The sequence below is a fragment of the Orcinus orca genome, chromosome 5, assembly GCF_937001465.1.
Source record: "Orcinus orca chromosome 5, mOrcOrc1.1, whole genome shotgun sequence".
NCBI classification, from domain to species: domain Eukaryota; kingdom Metazoa; phylum Chordata; class Mammalia; order Artiodactyla; family Delphinidae; genus Orcinus; species Orcinus orca.
In genome coordinates, this window is record NC_064563.1 from 53,696,036 (window position 1) to 53,709,954 (window position 13,919).

Consider the following 13,919-nt stretch of genomic DNA (forward strand, 5'->3'; position numbering starts at 1 on the left):
CCAGGTGTTTAAGGTTACTGTTTTTTCTCAGGATTCCTTTCTACATCACACCTCACACCCCCATTCCATTTCCCTGAGCAGCGTTGTCTCTTTGTGGAAGAGGCTCTATTACCAGCAGGATCCCTGCAAAGACAGCAAGACCAACCTTTCTACTGCTGAGTTAACCAGGAGGTAGAATAAACACACATTCTGGCCTCCTGCAAATTAGGAGCATAAAAAATGTTTTTAAAGAATTTGGTTACTATTTCCAAAAAAGAAAAGTCAAAACAGTCATTGTAGGAAAAATGAGAACTTCATTGCACTACAATTTGCTTTATAGTTTCATAGTGTTTTCATTTTAAATTCTATATGAAGGCATACATGAAGACTAACACCAGAGGTGTTAGTCCAGCCAGTTCTGCTGGATGATATCCTCTCAGAGACCAGCCCACCTGGACAGGCCCTCGAAGGAAGTCAGAGCCAGCAACAGTGCTTCTGAGCAAAGGTGGCTTTCCTCTCGTTAACGCATAGACACGGCTGGAGCTGTCAAGAGGCCCTTAGAGGTCACCTGACATCCCTCCCCCGATCTTGCATTAAGGAAAATGAGGGTCGGCGAGATCGGGTGCCTTGCCCAAGGACAGGTGATTTGTCCAAGGTCAGATGGCTTCCCTGACATCAGGTGACTTGCTTAGGATCACACAGTTAAGCTTGTATCAAAGCCAAGACTGAAAACCTGATCTGACGCTGGGATGATATCTTCCCACAATATCACATGCGGCTCAACAGCAGTTCCTAGCCCCTTCCTCACCTCTGCTCCCAAACAGCAGACACATCCCACTTTGGAACTGCAAACTGCTTCTGAGTAACAGAATCTGCGATTCTAGCATCCTCAGCTTACAGAGTTGGGTCCCATTGGTTCCTTTTCTTTATGGGGTGGGGAGGAGGTGAGGGGTGCTGATGACTTCACCACAGACCATGCAGTGAGTCAGGGACTGAGCCAGCTCCCCAGACCCCGATCCCTGGTTTATCTTTCTGTTTCCGAGTCAAGTGAGCGAGTCAGCCTTCCATGCCGTAAAGACACCACAGAGCAGGGAAACCATGAGGCTGCCTATTTAGAAAAGACCTGCTTCCCTGCTGAGTGTCACTACACGTCTCTTTCTGCGCACTTGAGCGGTCTGTTCCTGCAGCTGGCTACTAGGAAAACAGGTGAGAGGGATGATTGTGAGATAGCCCCTTAAAGGGGGGGGATCCATGTCATCATTGAAAAAAAAAGCCCCCCGAAGTCTCAGGTGAACAAGCAAGCTGAAGTGGAGACCATGGCAAAGGTTCAAGTCATTAGGACCATTTAGACAGATGTACCTTTATTAGATCATGCCATGAAAGACACACAACCAGGAAAGAAATATTACTGTGCCGTGGAAAGGAAAATGCCATCTTTCTTCACCAGATCAAACCCCAAGCTTGCAAGGTAGCCATGAAGGAGAGAAGGATCTACTTGCCCTTCCCCTTCTCCTTAGGCAGTGTTTCTCCAACTGTAGTGAGCACATCTTCACAATGCATATATTTGGATCTCACTCCTAGAGGAGGGTGGGTCTGGGGGAGGGCAGGATGCCTGGGCATCTGCATTTCTAACAAGTACCCCAGGATACACACTTTAGATGCACTTCCTCATTGCAGCTGCTGCCACTGGGTAGCCTTTTAAGGGTGCTTTCCCCCATTTATTGCTCTTACTCACATCTCCCTTGCCAAACAAGGCTGGAACATTTCAACAAGGCTGTGCTAAAGGCCTCGGAAAAAAAAAAAAAAGTAAATAAGCAGAGAGTAGCTTGCAAGAAAATGATCTGGTTTATAAGAGACAGTTTCCTCATCTTCAGTGTGGGGACCCCTACAGGGCTGTCTCCCAGCTGGACTCCAGGCTGTCTGTGCAAGAGGACATTTCTTACTACCTACGTGGGCGTGCCTTCATGAATACAGAGATGCCTTGAAGTCCAGACCGTGCAGAGGAAAGCTCAGGAGAAGCCACGGGCTCCCTGTTCAGCCCACCTTCAGTCCATCTTCTGAGCTTCACTCATCTGTCTGTGAAACTACTCACCTCTTTTTTTTTTATATATACAGCAGGTTCTTACAGTTATCTATTTTACACATATTAGTATCTACATGTCAATCCCAATCTCCCAATTCATCCCACCACCAACACCCACGCCCCTGCTTTCCCCCTTTGTGTCCATATGTTTTTTCTCTACATCTGTGTCTGTTTCTGCCTTGCAAACCAGTTCATCTGTACCATTTTTCTGAAACTACTCACCTCTTTCCTCAACAACTGATTCTGGGAGAATCTAAACTGGTCAGGGAGGAAGATAACAATTCTCTAAGCCCAAATCAGTATACCTAAGTCAGTGCTACATCTGGATAAATGTCAATTCCAGAAAATAAAAACAAGAGGGAATTTGGGAGGGGTGGTGGTAGTAGAAAGGGTCAGTTCCTCTCACCTCATTCTGGACAGATCCTGGTGATGAGATCGCGGTGATTCGAGAGGCAGCAGCTTGCAAAAGAGGCCAGAGCTGACATTTCAATTTAGCCACTTGTTCATTCAACCAGTAGTTTTCGAGCAACTATTATGTGCTAGATCCCATGCCAGGCATTGTAAACATTGCAGAGCAATTAACAAGATAGGCTCATCTGCAGTGACATGGATGGACCTAGAGATTATCACACAAAGTAAGTCAGACAGAGAAAGACAAACATCATATGATATCGCTTATATGTGGAATCTAAAATATGACACAAATGAACTTATTTATAAAATAGAAACAGACTCACGGACATAGAGAACAGACTTGTGGTTGCCAAGAGGGAGGAGGAGAGGGGGAGGGATGGAGTGGGAGTTTGGGATGAGCAGACACAAACTGGTATATATAGTATGGATAAATGATAAGGTCCTACCGTATAGCACAGGGAACTGTATTCAATATCCCATGATAAACCATAATGGAAAAGAATATGAAAAAGAATGTATATATATGTAGAACTGAATCACTTGCTGTACAGTAGAAATTAACACATTGTCATTCAACTATACTTCAATAAAATAAAAACAACTCTTGCCCCTGTCTTTACAGCACTTATAGCCTAGCAGGGAAAATGACTAAGACAACTCAACAGGGCCTCATCTGATTGTCCTCAGACCACCTCTGGGCCCACACAGCATGTGTTTAACATCAGGGTATTTTCCATAAAAATCTGGATTTCTAACTTCTCTTTTTTTTTTTTTTTTTTTTTGCCGTACATGGGCATCTCACTGTTGTGACCTCTCCCATTGCGGAGCACAGGCTCCAGACGCGCAGGCTCAGCGGCCATGGCTCACGGGCCCAGCCGCTCCACGGCATGTGGCATCTTCCCGGACCGGGGCACGAACCCGTGTCCCCTGCATCGGCAGGTGGACTCCCAACCACTACGCCACCAGGGAAGCTCTAACTTCTCTTTTAAAATCAGAAAAGATGGCAAAAGTGGGCTTGTATTCCCCAATGGCAACACTTTCTAGAACTGAGAAGCAGCTGTCCATTTAGAGAAGCATGCACTCTCCAATTTACCACACTCTGCACCACTCCTAATTGTCTCAAATATGGCCAGTTTCACCCATTTGACTCACCTGTCCTGTACCCAAACACATTTGAGTTGAAGGTTCTTGTATGGAAGCACATGGCAGAGGACCTAACCTGATCCGGAGAATGAAAGTTGAATAGGGTTTCTCAGGTGATGAAGGGCAAGGAAGGGAGTAGGTTAGGAATGTGAGGCAGAGGAAACAGCATAATGCAAAGGCCCAGAGATGAAGGTTGGAGAGTCTGAGAGCAAGGGGCAGGTGTGTGTGAGGAAGGTGGACTGTTGCTTACAGGTAGAGCTCTAAGTGAGAGGTGAGAGGGACTTCCCTGGTGGTCCAGTAGTTAAACACTCTGCGCTTCCACTGCAGGGGAGGCGCGGGTTTGATCCCTGGTCAGGAAACAAAGATCCCATGAGCTGCATGGCACGACCAAATAAGTAAATAAATAAATAAGTGAGAGGTAAGAGATGGAGGTGGAGAGCGAGGTAGGGGTGAGTCGTATTAAAAATGTTGGACTTTACCCCATGGTGCACAGTAGAAGACAGCAGAGGGTTTCAAGCAGGATAATGGCCCCCATCCGACTGTTTCTAGAAGGCTGCTTGGACTGCTGTGTGGAGAGCAGACTGGAGGCAGCAAGACTGAATTGCAAACGGGAATTTCAGGGTGTTCATGAGAAGTCCCCCTGTACAGAAGTCACTGGGGAACGCCAAAGGATTGTGTCCTATTTTCTCTTCCAAGCCCCTGCCCCTACCATATAGCAGAGTCCTGGGCACAGAGCAGGGGCTCGGGGAAGAGTTCTGACCCACACGTCAGGCAGAAGCAATGACAGAAATGTTTCAGTCCTGTGAATTTGACCTTTTCTACTTGACCCTATGGGAAGGGTAAAGTTTTAAAAAATAAACTCAAATATGAAGCTATTCTAAAGTCACTGACCTTCTCTGCCGGCTCATCTTTGATGTGGGTGACCCCTCTGGCTTAGCCATGACTTTCTTGAGAGGGAGAACATCACGGCTGCCAGGTCTCCCTCAGACGTTCAAGTCTAAGGAAGAGACACAAAAATCTTGCACGTTAGTGAAAGAGGAAAGGTGCAGACCCAAATGTGCAAATAAAATAGAAAAAGGATACAAACAGCTAGAAAAAGCCCAAAATTTCGACATCAGGTGGTGGACGGGGGACACTTTTTGGAAGGAAAATTTTTATTTTTCAGCTTGACACAACTGAGTGGACTGGAGATATAGCTCCATTTAAAATCAATTTAGAGAGACAGAACACTGCTTGTTTCAAAACTACAGTTCCATCTTCACAGCCCTCCTCCTGCATCACAAAATGTCAAATCCTGGTGTGGGAGAAACCCATTAGAACTCAACTTTATAGTGCTCACGTGGTCTGCTTGGATTTCATCTACTGGGATATTTACTTTGGATAAAATGCAAGTTCTCTGCGGCAGTCCGGGGGAAATTACAACGGATGGAACAAGCAAGGCGTTTTGCAGATGAAACCAACCCCCAAGTGGGATGTTCCACTCGAAATTAATTGACTCTCCCACATCCGTACTCCTCTTTGTCTGATCTTGGGTCATCTGTTCTCTCTTCTGGGATCTCAAAGCTCTTTTTTGAGCAGATATTTTTCTGTTCTCATTATTGCAGAAACTTGAAGTGCTTTGCCGCCAGTCAAACTGAGACATCCACTTATCTGGAAGTGAATAGTAAGGGGTGGGACCTAAAGAACAGGGTTCCCAGTTGCCTTGCCTTATATGCACCTAACTAGTATTCTCCAAGAATTCCTACCCATCCAAAGGCTCGCAGTATCTGAAAGAATAGCCCTTGGTCATTCACACTCCAGGCAATAGGCGTTCTCCCTCATTTATGATAATAGGAAGGAAATTTATCTGCCAGGAAGCATCTGGTTGTCCACAAATCAAAGAATGCCTGGCTTAGTTCTGGTGTTTATTATTTTAGCTGAAGACCACACATCAGAGCCCTAATACCTCAGTCCCCATCTTATGTGCTTTAAACCAATAGAGTGAATCCTAGAGACATCAGTAAAACTCCACAGAAACCTGTAGCTCTAATTTTCATTCAACAAATATTTATGGAGCTTCTGTGATGTTGCCGGGAACCGTTATGGGGACAGAACTGAACAAAACAGGCAAGTCTGTGCTTATGCTGAACTTGCAGTTTAGTGCCGGGGCCAGGGGGCGGGGGTGAGGGGTAGAAATAGACAATAAACAGATAACTACAGAATGTGGCAGGCAGTGATGAATCTGCAGATGAAGAATAAAGCAGCCTAGAGGACCGAGGTCATCAGGAAATGCCTCTCTGAGCAAGGTGATCTCTCAACAGAGGCTAAAGCGGGCAAGGGAGCCGGTCAAAAGGAGTCTGGTGGAAGAGCATTCCAAGGTTAAGGAACAGCAAAGGCAAAAGTCCTGAGAGGGGTTTATATAATTCCTGCCACCCTGTGTTTTTTTTTTTTTTTAACATCTTTATTGGAGTATAATTGCTTTACAATGTTGTGTTAGTTTCTGCTGTATAACAAAGTGAATCAGCTATACGTTTACATATATCCCCATATCCCCTCCCTTTTACATCTCCCTCCCACCCTCCCTATCCCACCCCTCTAGGTGGTCACAAAGCACCGAGCTGATCTCCCTGTGCTATGTGGCTGCTTCCCACTAGCTATCTATTTTACATTTGATAGTGTATATGTACATGCCACTCTCTCACTTTGTCCCAGCTTACCCTTCCTGCTCCCCGTATCCTCAAGTCCATTCTCTAGTAGGTCTGTGTCTTTATTCCTGTCCTGCCCCTAGGTTCACCAGAACCTTTTTTTTTTTTTTAGATTCCATATATATGCGTTAGCATACGGTATTGTTTTTCACTTTCTGACTTACTTCACTTTGTATGACAGACTCTAGGTCCATCCACCTCAGTACAAATAGTTCAACTTTATTTCTTTTTATGGCTGAGTAATATTCCATTATATATATGTGCCACATCTTCTTTATCCATTCATCTGTTGATGGACACTTAGGTTGCTTCCATGTCCTGGCTATTGTAAATAGAGCTGCAATGAACATTGTGGTACATGACTCTTTGAATTATGGTTCTCTCAGTGTATATGCCCAGTAGTGGGATTGCTGGATCATATGGTAGTTCTATTTTTACTTTTTAAGGAACCTCCATACTGTTCTCCATAGTGGCTGTATCAATTTACATTCCCACCAGCAGTACAAGAGGGTTCCCTTTTCTCCACACCCTCTCCAGCATTTATTGTTTATAGATTTTTTGATGATGGCCATTCTGACTGGTGTGAGATGATATCTCATTGTAGTTTTGATTTGCATTTCTCTAGTGATTAGTGATGTTGAGCATCCTTTCATGTGCTTCTTGGCCATCTGTATATCTTCTTTGGAGAAATGTCTATTTAGGTCTTCTGCCCATTTTTGGATTGGGTTGTTTGTTTTTTTGATATTGAGCTGCATGAGCTGCTTGTATATTTTGGAGATTAATCCTTTGTCAGTTGCTTCATTTATGAATATCTTGTCCCATTCTGAGGGCAGTCTTTTTGTCTTGTTTATGGTTGCCTTTGCTGTGCAAAAGCTTTTAAGTTTCCTGCCACTCTGTTTTACGCCTGTGATGTCGATCCATTCCACAGGCACAGCCGCAAAGGGCGCTGCCTTGCCTTCTCCTTTCTTTCCTTTCTTTCTTGTCTTTCCCTTTCTCCCTCCCTCTCTTCCCTCCTTCGTCCCTGCTCCAAACCTTTGCTTCCTGAATAAGCGTCTCCAACCCCTTTGCTCTGGGGCAAGTGCGCTAAGGATGATAAACCTCAAATTCTTTCGTGACAGGACAAGTTTCCCTTTTCTGGAACCTGGCGGCTCCTGAGACTGAGGGATGGAAAGAAGGCTTTTGCATTATATCTCAAGTTTGGGAGAGAAGAACTCTGTTAGCATGATAAGGTTACAGCTTATCCTAGAGGATATCCTAGCAGGCATTGTGTTTGTAGGGACATCCCAGGTCAGGATCTGAAGAGGCATGTCCCCACCGCACAGCCCCGCATGGAGCAGAAAATGGCTAGCTTGTTATACCAGGGATCAGATAAAAGGCAGGACCTGGGGAGTGGGGAGCAGGTAATGAAAAGGCTTAAAAGGGGCAAGTGACTCTGTGTGTGTGTGTGTGTGTGTGTGTGTGTGTGTGTGTGTGTGTTTGGTACAAGGGAGACGGGTGGGTGCAGGAGGGCTGAGCTCTGCTGACTGAGTACTTAACCACAAGGCAGCCTCCAAGGGTCTAGGGTGAAGTTCATGTGTCTGTGGATGAACCTGGGGACAGGTGGATGGCATGGAAATCTACTTCTGAACCTCCACCAAGTTCCGCCACCTCATAGCAACCCCTACACCCATCCCTGTTGACTCAGTATGTATGGGTAGGCTTATCTTTTGAGCCCAAAGAACTGAACTCAGAAATTTAGAGTTCTGTGTCTTTGCTTGACTCACTGATTAGAACCTTTTTTTGCTACTGATGATACCATCTCCTCTTTCAGCAATAAGCGGCATAGTGCATGGATTGCACCCTTAAGACAACTTGGAAGCTGGCATCTTATTTTCCCAGAAGAGATTGTGCTGAGGATTCTTTGTTATTTTGCTTCTCTCTCAGCTTTTATCTACCTTTCTCCACTTGCTAAAACCGCATATCTTCTTTTAAGTGCACTTATAATTCCCTCAGCATTTGTTAGTTTAAAATGCAACATCACTGTCCCTCCTTAGTACCAGCTTACAAAAAATAATTATATTCATTTGACTGAGTGGTGTTTTAAAGGCTGTCAACTGAGTTTCGTGCCACATCTTTACAACCTAACTGTAGTGCTAGTAAATCTAGCCACTAAATTTGCATCTTTATTTCATCTGCCAGCCTCTTAGCCATCAGCACACACACAACACAGACACACACACACACACACACACACACACATCACCATAGAGCTTCCTTGTATTCATTCAAGGAGTGAGTGTTACCATGGATTATTAATTTGAGGGACAGCTGTGTGGCACATTCACTAGGGTCTTCCCTATAGTGTATGATCTAATAATGCAGAGAACTATTGGGCCAAGCTTGAGTAAGCCTTTGGATGTCCTTAATCTTGGACACAGTGCCTCCCCATATTGCCAGATGACATGCGATAGCATCATTACATGTTGGATGTCAGGATATCTCACCTAAATCTGGCATGTTTGGATTGCACACAATTTCTCTTATTTGTTCTCCTTCAGTGAAAGAGAAAGCCCTTACCTGCAAAACTTCTTATCTATGTGAGCGCTGATTATGACCCTTCAGTCTGGTTTATACTAGGTCAGATTACCCCTCTTCTGGCTATCTTATTTCCCAACCATTTATTCACCTTGGATGCCTCTTTCATGGGCCTCCACATAGCACTCAGTTTGCAGTGATCCATGGCAAATGGCTACCTTAAAGTCTGTGATCTAGACAATGGGATGCAGGTCAATGGGTCACATAGCCAACTAAACTATATGCCAAGACCCTCAGGGACAGGTAGACACATGGTTGGTCAACTTACTGTGCCTGTTGCCTGATGGCCAATGTGGTTTTGCAGAATCCTTCCATATTTCTGTGAGACGATGTGACTGCCCCATAGAGGGAACAGTGCCCCTTCCCTGGGAAACATATAAGAATGTCCCGGGGCTTCCCTGGTGGCGCAGTGGTTGAGAGTCCGCCTGCCGATGCAGGGGACACGGGTTCATGCCCCTGTCTGGGAAGATCCCACATGCCGCGGAGCGGCTGGGCCCATGAGCCATGGCCGCTGAGCCTGCGTGTCCGGAGCCTGTGCTCCACAACAGGAGAGGCCACAGCAGTGAGAGGCCCCTGTACCACAAAAAAAAAAAAAAAAAAAAAAAAGAATGTCCCTGTGGCTTTCTCTTCCACACTGCACATGCTCTACTGCTGCCCCTCCTCTATGCTGGACCCACTACATCCATGCCACTTGGAATCACTTTGTATAATGGCAGACGTTACTGATGGGAACTTATTACATATATAAACCGTCTAGGGTTCTGAAAGAAGTTAAAATATTAGACTCAGAATACAGGCCAACAACAGATTAAGAAAACTGAAATGGAGGAGAAACAGGTCAGTTTCACTCTCACTGCCAAGGAATTCCAATGGGGATTCTACCAAACTACCCTCTCTTGGGAGTCCAACAAGCTATTAGAGCCCCATCAAGTCCAAACCAGCCAGCTGCCTAGGGAAACACCCAGCTATGAAGTTCATCTGTGCCCAGGAAAGATCTTCCAAGACCACTCTAGCCCCAGTGCCCAGCCTGAATCCAATCCAACCATCTCAGGCAAAATAATAAAATCAGAGAGAGGCTGGCCAACCAGCAGGGTGTGCCTAGGACTAAGGGGATTCCTGGGGTGCAAAACTTTCAGTACCCAAATTGGGAAACTCTGGGCAAATCAGGATGAATTGGTCACTCTGTCAGAGACCATATTATGTAAATAGTAAGCTTAGGTGCTATGCTTCCATTTCCAGTACTATTCTAGCTCCAGGGAGATGCTTTACTTGGCTATAGATATGGAGTGCCATGTTACTCACGTGTACACTATATACACTCTGAGGTTTATTTAAATTTAAAAAATGTAAGGTGTCTCCTTCAAATACTCGGAACTCAATCAGACACTCCAAAATTAGCTTTAAGTGATAAAATTTTATGTAATTATGACGACCATCTCTAAAATAAGTGATTAAGTGCTTTAATTAAAAAAGGAATGGTCTGAAAACAAATCTCTCAGGAATTATAAATATTCTCTAAGATATTTGCCCAATTAGAAGCTCTCTGAGTCTTGTTTTTATATTTCTTGCCAACAAATGTTGCTTAGCAACAGTCAGCCATCTCTTTTCTCTCATTAGTTTCCCCTCCCACCTTTGCAGTTCACACTAAAGGAAAGGAAAGCCATTGCTCTGTGATGACCTCCTCTTCTCAGTTCATAAACAGAAAAGTGAGAGTTGTTTAAATGCGATGGTCCCTAATGCTTGCACCAAGGTTTGTACAGTCTGAAGGACTGCTACTAAAAGAAGTTAAATTCTAATGGTGTCTTAATTCATTAAAACCCATATTAGGAGTAAAAGAGGTTCAGGCACACCAATAATTCTGCAAGGGCCATTGTTGGTATCTTTGTGCCCCAGAATCTTGACTCAGTTACTAGCTGGTGGAGAGGGATGGAAACTACACTGTTGAGGACCAACGTTGTGCCGTACCTTAACTAGGTGCTAGTTTAAATTAGCTTTTAGAATTGGACTTGGGCTGGCTCAGGTGGATTTTTGTTTTTTAGTTTTGGGTTTTCGTGTGGGCGGGGAGGAAGGCAGGCAGGGATTAGCGTGGAGACAGAGAACATACTGGATACAAGAGCCACAGCAGGACCTGGCCTCATGGAGCCTGGAACCACACCCCAGCCACCCTTGGGGATCTCAGCAGAAAGGTCTCATTCCAGTTTTCCTTTAGTCCTCCACCTTTCCAGTGTTCCACTGCTCTCTCTGCCTGCTCTTCTCCCTGTGTGGGTCGCTGAGTCTGCTTTTGCTGCCTCTCTCTGCCTTATGTTCTGACCCTAACCACATATCTCAGCTTCTTCAAATGTCAGAGCTGCTGCTGCCACATAACTGACTTGCCCAGGGACCCCTGTCTACCTCAGAGACTCTCTCTGTGTTCGCTTCAGCTCTTCCTGCAAACTGCCTGATCACCTCTAGACTTCTCAAGCCAAATACCCAAGAGTGAAATTTCTAGTCTAAGCAATGTTGTAGGCCAATGGCCAACTGTAACTTGGTAATCCTGGCCCAATCAACTGGTACCTGAATGAAATAGGGATTGTAGGTTAAACTGTGTGCCCTCAAAATTCATGTGTTGAAGTCCTAACCCTCAGTCCCTCAGAATGTGACCTGATTTGGAAATAGGGTCATAGCAGTGATTTGTTAAGATAGGATGAGGTCATGCTGGAGTAGGATGTGAGCCTAATCTGACATAACTAGTGCCCTTATCAGAAGGGGAAATTTGGACACAGACATGCTGACAGGGAGAGAGCTATGTGAAGAGACACAAGACATAGGCAGTCCTCTACAAGCCAAGGAAAGAAACCCTATGAAAGATCCTTCTTTCATAGCCCTCAGAAGGAACCAACCCTGCCAACACCTTAATTTCAAACTTTTAGGCTCCAGAACTGTGAGATAATAAATTTCTGTTGTTTAAGCCACCCAGTTTATGGTACTTTTGTTGTGGCAGCTCTAGAAAACGAATACACATTTTGGTACCTGTAAGGAAGTGCTGCTGTAACAAATACCTAAAAATGTGGAAGTAGCTTTGGAATTGGGTAATGGGTGGAAACTGGAAGAATTTTAGGGTGCATGATAGAAAAAGCCTAGACTGAGCTGAAGAGACTATAGAAATATGGATATTAAAGGAGATTCTGGTGCGTACTCAGAAAGAAAAGAGGAGAGCTATAGAGGAAGCTTTTATTATCTCAGAATACATGTATCATCATGAACAGAATGTTGCTAGAAATATGAATATTAAAGGTGCTTTTTATGAAGTCTTAGTCAACTTGGGCTGCTTTAACAAAATACCATAGACTAGGTGGCTTAAACAAGAGACATTTATTTCTCACAGCTCTGGAGACTAGGAAGTTCAAGACCAAAGTGTCTTCAGATCTGGTTCCTGGTGAGGGGGTTTCTGTCTGACTTAGAGATGGCTGCCTTCTTCCTGTGTACTTACATGAGAGCTCTAGTCTCTCTTCTTCTTTTTTTTTTTTTTTTTTTTTTTTTTGCGGTACGCGGGCCTCTCACTGTTGTGGCCTCTCCCGTTACGGAGCACAGGCTCCGGACGCACAGGCTCAGCAGCCATGGCCCATGGGCCCAGCCGCTCCGTGGCATGTGGGATCTTCCCAGACCGGGGCACGAACCGGTGTCCCCTGCACAGCAGGTGGACTCCCAACCACTGCGCCACCAGGGAAGCCCGCTTCTTCTTTTTATAAAGACACTCCTCCCATCATGGAGGTCCCACCCTCATGACCTCATCTAAACCCAATTAATGCCCAAGGCCCCATCTCTAAATACCATCACACTGGGGGTTAGGGATTCAACATGAGAATTTTGGGGAGGGAGGGGAACACAAATATTCAGTCCATAACAGAGGTCACAGACAGAAATAAGGAGCATGTTCTTGGAAACTGGGGGAAAGGTGATTGATCCTTGTTAAAAAGTGGCAGAGGACTTTGCTGAGTTGTGTTCTGTTGGATGGAAGGAGACCTTGTAAGCAATGATCTTGGATATTTAGCTGAGGAGATTTCCAAGCAAAATGTTGAAGATGGAGCTTGGTTTCTCCTTGTTGCTTATAGTAAAACACAAGAGGAGAGAAATAAATTGAAGAAGGAACCGCTAGGCAAAAAGAAACCAACACTTAAAGATCTAGAAAATTCTCAGTCTATTCAGATGGCCTGCTCTGGAAACAGAGCCAAGGGTGTGTCTGGACAGCCATCTTCTAAAGAGATTTGGAGTGTGACTCATGGATAAAACCAACCATCTCAACAGAAGCCAGGAATAGAAAGGAAGTTATCCAGGAAAGGTCTATGCAGGATCCTCTTGCCTGATGTCTTGGATCTCCCCATGAATTTCATGAGAGGCCAACATGTTTTCTGGGAATTCTTTATGAACAGAAACACTGCCAACTTGGACTGAACGCGACAGAGATGAGATGAAATGGAGGAAGAATGACTTTGAGTGCAGGGCCAAGGATGGCAGTACTGCAACAGCCACCGTGGGCCCAGAGGGCACAGATCTAGGGTTTAGGGTAGCCCTCCTCCTTGGCTCCAGAAGGCGGGCAAAACTAATACAGAAGATGGCAGACTAAACATGGCAGATTAATCCCTGTCAAGGGGAGATATGGGCAGAAAGTTTTGCTTTGGAGTGTGAGTAAGGTGAATATCTGGTACAGGAGCTTTACATATTTTATGTAATTTAGTCATCACAGAAGACCTGGGCATCGGTTTTATTCTCATTTTATCAGCTTGGAGACTAAGCCAGTTTTTGAGGTCTCATATCTGGGAAATGGAAGAATCAGGGTTTAAACCCAGGTCTGATCCTGGGTTCACTAGAAGAGGTAAACCTTTCTTCAGTTCACTAGGAGAGGTATTGCATCTAGGACTTTGTAATGACAACAAAGAGGTTAAGTAAAATTAACTAAACTCAGTCTATGCTGTACCTGTATATCTATACCTATATATCTATATCTATGTCTATATTCATATCTGTATCCATACCTGTATTTGTATCCATATCTATCTGTGTGT